This window comes from Brachypodium distachyon, chromosome 3 (assembly GCF_000005505.3).
Source record: "Brachypodium distachyon strain Bd21 chromosome 3, Brachypodium_distachyon_v3.0, whole genome shotgun sequence".
Classification (NCBI taxonomy): Eukaryota; Viridiplantae; Streptophyta; class Magnoliopsida; order Poales; family Poaceae; genus Brachypodium; species Brachypodium distachyon.
In genome coordinates, this window is record NC_016133.3 from 57,325,685 (window position 1) to 57,332,523 (window position 6,839).

General features: G+C 37.4%; 2 long non-coding RNA genes across 3 annotated transcripts; both read right to left on the reverse strand.

Moving 5' to 3' along the window:
* Nucleotides 1-625: 625 nt before the first annotated feature.
* On the reverse strand, nt 626-2,429 carry LOC104583872. Its single transcript, XR_731933.2, has 2 exons — nt 1,475-2,429; nt 626-1,161 (listed from the first exon to the last, which is right to left on the reverse strand). It is a non-coding gene; the product is annotated as an uncharacterized LOC104583872 (long non-coding RNA).
* A 769-nt stretch (nt 2,430-3,198) lies between these two features.
* LOC104583873 lies at nt 3,199-4,421 on the reverse strand. 2 transcript variants are annotated; one of them, XR_731934.3, is made up of 3 exons: nt 4,283-4,421; nt 3,720-3,868; nt 3,199-3,642 (listed from the first exon to the last, which is right to left on the reverse strand). It is a non-coding gene; the product is annotated as an uncharacterized LOC104583873 (long non-coding RNA). The 2 variants fall into 2 exon arrangements; XR_002965039.1 differs by lacking the exon at nt 3,199-3,642 and having other exon boundaries at nt 3,663-3,868.
* Nucleotides 4,422-6,839: the final 2,418 nt, after the last annotated feature.

Here is a 6,839-nt window from a genome sequence, read left to right on the forward strand (position 1 = left end):
ACAGTACTTTTTAATTTTACAAGCCCAATCAGTTCAAAACTTCAAATAAATAAATAAATATATATATATATATATATATATATATATATATATATAGACTTCCTGTGCACCCCACCCGACCGCCCACGCGCCTGACCCAGACGTCATCAAACTAGTTCCTCGCATGTGACGTAACAAAGTTACGTTGGGTTTCTGGAGCACCGACCGCATGCAGCGTAAGAAATTTACGTTGTGGTACCGGCAGCATAATTTGCAACTAGCATCCGCCCCCTTGCATGTGATGTAAATTTACGTTGCATGCAGCTTCATCGTGTGATGTAAATTTACGTTGCATGCAGCTTCATCAGTAATCACAGCTTGCTGGATATTTTTTATTTTACGTTTGCATGAAAGTAAGTATATTGCACATGTCGTTCATACCTTGGGATTCTGTATGCTGGGAGTTCTCCAACATGGATAAGTTATTTGAGGGCCTCGAAATATTTCAACTACTGATACATCTCTGTAAAATAAACATACTCTATGTAGAGAGAGAAAACAAAATCCATTACACATTTTTCTTGTTGTATTCTTACTTATGTGATGCCTAAGTTCCACGTGACTGAAAGTAAACAGACATAGAGTATACTTTTTCCTTTGGGTGAGAACTGAGAAGTAACTCAGCACAGTTAAATAATTTCGAGAATAGTTATTGTTATCACTTTCCAATGCTAACTACTCTGAAAGAGCCGTGACAAATTGCATGACCTGCCTGGGATCCGTCTCCTGAACTTCGTCCAGATGTTGAAGTTTCTTTGCATATAGAACATTTTGTTCTGCAGATGATATTCCGAGGTCTTTTTTCACGAGATTGTACTGGCTGTACTGATGTATTCCATTTGCAACATTTCTGCTGATGAAGGAGTGCTAATATTCTCAAGAAAAGCTACTTTGCCTCATAAGATCTGAAAAGATGATTAGCGGTTGTAAATTTGTGATCAAACTGAAAGAGAGGTAACATAATTAGGTGGATAGCTGTCTGGCCACTATCAATCACCTGGGCTTCAGAAAGACCATTGCTCCAGAAAAATCATAGCGTGCAGGGCCCATTCCATCGGTAGTTTTGAATCTCCCTGCTTGAAGCCTGTTTACTACTTGCAGAGTTCCAGCCACTTGCCGTTTCTCTCAATCAGAACAGAAATATTATTACTAGCCATATGTGCAGTAATAGATTACCTCCTCTCTTCAAAGATCAAACTGAACCACTCTAAGTAAAGGTGCCTAAGTGACATTATTCTAATCTAGAGCTACAAGCCTACAAGAGAAAAATCTATGCTAAGCTGGTGGAGCACTACCTACTGTCATTAGCCAAGAATAAGTTAACCAGTTATACATCTATTCCAACTTACTGTTTCCTACAGGGAAGCACATCCATTTAATTTTTTTTCCAGGAATACAAAAATAATGTTATTTGCCAGGTACACAGCATGTTTACCTGCAATAGTTGCAATTCACAAGGCATCAAAAGATAGAGGTGTCTCCCAACAGCAGCAATGCATCCATTTCCACTGATAATCATACCCCAGGAGATCACACTAAATAAAAAGTTCACAACATTGTGTCGCTTAGTACAGAAACAAAGTTTTGATAATAGGGAAACATAATTTTGTTAGTATAGATTGTTAGTTAATAAACAAAATTAGATTGACTGATAGTCATTTTTCACTTGCTAATGATACATCTAGTAGACATACTAATGCAAACACCACATGTTTTATGAAAGACAGAAATGTAACAAAGGAAAAGAGAAATATTTATGAAGAGAGGACACATGTTCCTTGAAGAATAATCAGAATATGGGACAGAAAAAATAAAATTACATTGAGCAACAAGTTCTTGGAAACAAAATAGAAGTGAGGTCAAGGACAATGTTTTATGAAAGTCATTAGAAACTAGTACATGGATGGTTGTGGCAGAACATAGAAGTGTAATACGAAAGAAGACAACTTAAAATGCAAGATCCAACGAGTTTTGAATGACATGCTTGTTGTACTTAGTGGCCAAACTTTTTTCACGAGTTTTACACGCAAGCAAAATCACTTCTTGCCACTTCTAGTAACATGCCGCAACTTGATTTAAAATAATATCATAAGAAATTAGATTCTGATCAACCTTGTAGATGTCAAGTTTACACCATGGAACATGTCAGGTTGTAAGCTATGTCAAACCATCCCAGATAATTAAGATTTCAATTTAATTGTATGTAAGCTATATAAACACCTGTGTAGAAACAAAACTAAATTAAATATAAAAGCACTATATGCTACCTAGAGTACAAGTGTTTGGTTGTGAATTGAACTAGTGCTGAAGCATATGCTAGACTTGAGAAATTAAAGTGATTTAGCTGATCTGGCTAGACTAAAAATTAGGTGATGGTTGATATATGAATGATTTACTTGCAAGCCTGTACAGTGAGGTGTTCATGTTTGAGTTAAACTTGATCATATTCACTTGAAGATTCAGCAAAGTGGCTAATACTATCTATTTTTCTGTAGCATAGCTTTGAAAACACATAAATAACACTATGAGCTTCAGACTGATGTAGGGTTGCTCTCTTCAGTAGTGTTGACCTGTGATAAGATGAATTTATGCTAGCTTAATTCAGATTAGTAGTGAGCATTCCCTTGACTATATGACAAATAAAGTATGCTGTAGCATATCCTGGTCGCAATAAAATGATATAGGAGCCCAGGCAGTAACCTGTTTTCAGTGAGCAAGATGTAAGCTGGACATTAGTATGTCAATAGGTGATTAACATGGCCGATGTGCTTAGGTATATAGCAAGTGCAAATTAAATCAAAGTGGGAACTAGCCATCTCGATCCAGTTCCAGAGGTAAAATGTAATTGGTTTAGCTAGTTCAGAATGGCATTTTAGATAGTTCTTCTGCTGAACTATTTGTCAGACAAAAGAACCAAGTAGCTAGTGTGTAATCTGAAACTCAGTTTTGAAGGAAAAGACTTGTTAATGAACCAACTAATCTAGATCTGTTCTAAACCTGAGAATATTATTCAAGTAAATTGACGTAAATAAAAGAATTACAAAATCCTACATTTGATGGGACATAAACACATGGAATTTGACTATTCATTTAAATAACCACGCTCTCCATATCTTAATAGATTCTTACAGCACAAAGAGTGACGCCGAAACATATATATAAAGAAAAAGGAAAGAAACTGTGCCTGCTCTTATTGGTATCATCTTCACTTGCTGACAACAAAAAGACAGCCTGAGAGGCCTGACAAGCTTGCCTTCAGGGCAAAATTAAAAACAAATTGAGGAAGATGATGAGGGACCAAGAATAGGTGAAAAGGAAAATATGCTCCAGCTAGTGCTCCTAGAACAGTAACACTATTTCAGCAATAACTTGCAAGCCATTCATCAGAATTATGCAATATGAAATCCATTAGAAAGATAATTACGAGTAGCTCGATTCTCCTTTTGTGACCACCCCCATATGACTAACCCATTAGTAGCAGTTTTCGAATTAGTGCCTGAAATTAGTTTTCAATATATATCACAAACATTAATGATGTTGAATATACTTCCTTGGGAACTGCAAGCACACCGACCATCGTGGCATCTATATCAACCTGATTTTCTGTACGTGAAAAACTGATCCAGTTAAGAACATGTTAATTGAGATGATCTATATCATGACAAGGTTGTTCTACTGACCAGTTAATATCAGAAGCCTAACCTCTATAAGATTCTTGTCCACAATCAACTTGTTCAAGGTTAGTGCTAGGTGTCCCTGTCTTCTCACTGTAAAGAACATCCATGCCAGCCAGCTCCTCAATTGCTGTCATCCTCTTTGTAATTGCTCCCTACACCAATACGCAACCTTTTTTAACACTAGTCATACGAAAAATTATATGAGCAAGAAACATCAATACGCAACCTTTGCTTCAGAGAATTGCATATGTGGATACGTGTTGAGTCAGGAGGTGTGACCCAATGGCCATAGTCACAGAAAGAACAGTGGGCATGGTGATGTGAATTCTTCAAGTGAGAAGCACTAAAAGGTTGTACATTCCTGGTCTGTAAGCCTTGTGTTGAATCGGGTACATGACAACAATCTCTATAACCACTTCCCACAGCAATTGAACAGCGACTACGGATTAAAAACAACAAATGTAACTAACTACTGAAATCAGTCATCCAAATAATTTTTTGAAATCATGCATCCAAACAATCCAGTACTGGAAAAGTGAGCGGAAGGAGGTGTGTTCGTGAGTTACCGAAGAGGATGTGGTTTGGTCGACGCTGTGTCGTCGGAGAATAATGGGTAGACGAGCATCTTGTCACCGGTAGCCGCGCAGCAGCCGAGCAGGGAGACAAGGTTCCGGTGTTGCACCTAGAGCAGCAGGCAGACCTCGTCAGACCGACCAGGGTGAAGAACAGTTATTCTGCACCCTGGGTATCTAATAGAGTTTCTATATATATATAGCGTGGCTATTTCTCAGTCGTCTGATTTTTAAGAAAAACAAATCCTTAAATGTCAGTTGACGTATCATGCCTTCCTTGTTTTAATCCTGCCTTCCTTGTTGGAATCCTCATATTGCTCCCTCCTTGTTTTAGCCTTGAGATTGATGGCTTCCTTGTTTAATCCTGAGATTGCTCCCTCCTTGTTTTAGTCTTGAGATTGATGCATTCCTTGTTTTAATCATGTGATTGAGGACACCTGAGATTGCTGTGTGAGGCGAGGCACTAGAGGCACCTGACGTGCTGGCGTTGGCCAAGGCATGGATGGCTGCGGGACCAGTGGCCGGTGGCCTAGAGCTCACCTTGAGAAGAGGCCGGCGGCCTGGACCTGCTCGCCGGAGGAGGAGGTGTGGCGGCGACCTGGACCTGCTCGCCGGAGGAGGAGGTGGGGCGGCGACCTGTGGAGGCGGAGGATCGCGAGGTAGGAATTTTTGAAAAATTTAAATGTGTAGGATGTTTCTGTAAAATGGTAATTAGTTCAAATTCCCACCCCCTAGCGACAGTTATTTCGGGACGGATGGAGTATTAAGGATTTCAGGGGTCTAAATAACTGGTTTTCGAGTTCAGGGGGTATGCGTCCGGCAAGTCACATTTGAGGGTGAAATTTGGACTTCTTTCATTCCTAAAAAATGTTTAGATACATGTAATATTTCGATAAGAATTATGGAACTGAGGCAGTAATACATTCAGTGTGTCTTAACTAGAAAATGTGCTCTTATTCAAAAAAAATCTCTTCTGGTTGTAAGGACTTTCTTAATCATATTTCTGAAACCATTAATTAGCTAAATAATGGATGTTATTTTTGAGGAAACACAGTACAGACGCTCACAAATACACACGTCAATTATCCCAACCTAACTCAAAATGCTAGATGTGCCACTGATCCAACTAGTGGATGTTGTAACTGCATACTTATACAGGTCACTTGATTAAGATATCTATATAAAAGTTCTAAAGGCACAAAAGATTTCAAAATAAAATGCGGACATTATGGGTAAGTTCCAAAAGTAACTTTATGTGGAATAGCCGATTTATTCAAATACATGATAAATGATACCGATTGCCCATGTGTATTTATATTTCTCATCATTTATGTCTATGTGGATTATCTTAATATCACTGTAACAACCCAAGACATGAACAAGACAAGTACTCCTCTTAAACCGAATTTTGAAATGAAAAATTTGGTAGGACCGAACTTTTCTGAGGTTTACAACTTGAGCATATTCCTCCGGGAATACTCATGCACCATTCAATACACCGCCAACAAAAATGCATTTCCATGATACAAGGAATATACGCAAGACATTCTTAATCATATTTCTAAAACCATTAAATAGCTAAATTATCGATTGTTTTTTGAGAAAACACGGTACAGACGCTCACAAACACACACGTCAATTAGACCAACCTAACTCAAAATCCTAGATGTGCCACTGATCCAACTAGTGCATGTTGTGACTACATACTTATACATGTCACTTGATTTAGATATCTATATGAAAGTTCTAGAGGCACAAAAGATTTCAAAACAAAATGCGAACAAGTTATGGGTAAAGCTCCAAAAGTAACTTTATGACTTAAAACAGTCGAGAAGGATGAATAGCCGACTTCTTTAAATACATGATTAATGATGATGATTGCCATGTGTATTTAGATTTCTAATCATTTATGTTTATGTGGATTATCTTAATATCACTGTAACAACCCCAAAACATGAAGAAAGCAAGTACTCTTCTTAAACCGATGAAATGAAAAAATTGATAGGACCGAACTTTTATTCAATACACTGCCAACAAAAAAGCATTACCATGGTACAAGGAATGTACGCAGATATGTCCATTGTGACATCGCGTTTATTCTATAAAAAAATGAAGACATTACCATGGTGAGATATTATGATCTTGGATTTATGCTGAGGTTCTCTTAGAAGTCAACAAAACAAACTTTTGTGGCTACGTTTACTAACTATTTTGGAATTATTGCTATCCATGAGGCGTCATCAGAATATATGTGTATGGCTTCGCAAAATGATGAACTTTATTCATAGTTCAAGTTTTATTGGTTCATTGGAATCACCCCCGATTATCTATGAAGATAATGCGGATTGTATTATGCAAATGTAAATAGGTTATGTTAGATAAAGAGCAATATTAGTTATAAAGAACATTGTTCCTTAGTTATTTTATCCTTATCAATTACAAAAAGAATGAATAGACAAATATTTTGAAAAGGAAGTAATGCGGTAAACTCACATATTTTCAAGCAAATCTTTTCCAGCTTATTTACTCTAAAAATATGTCGATGGAATTG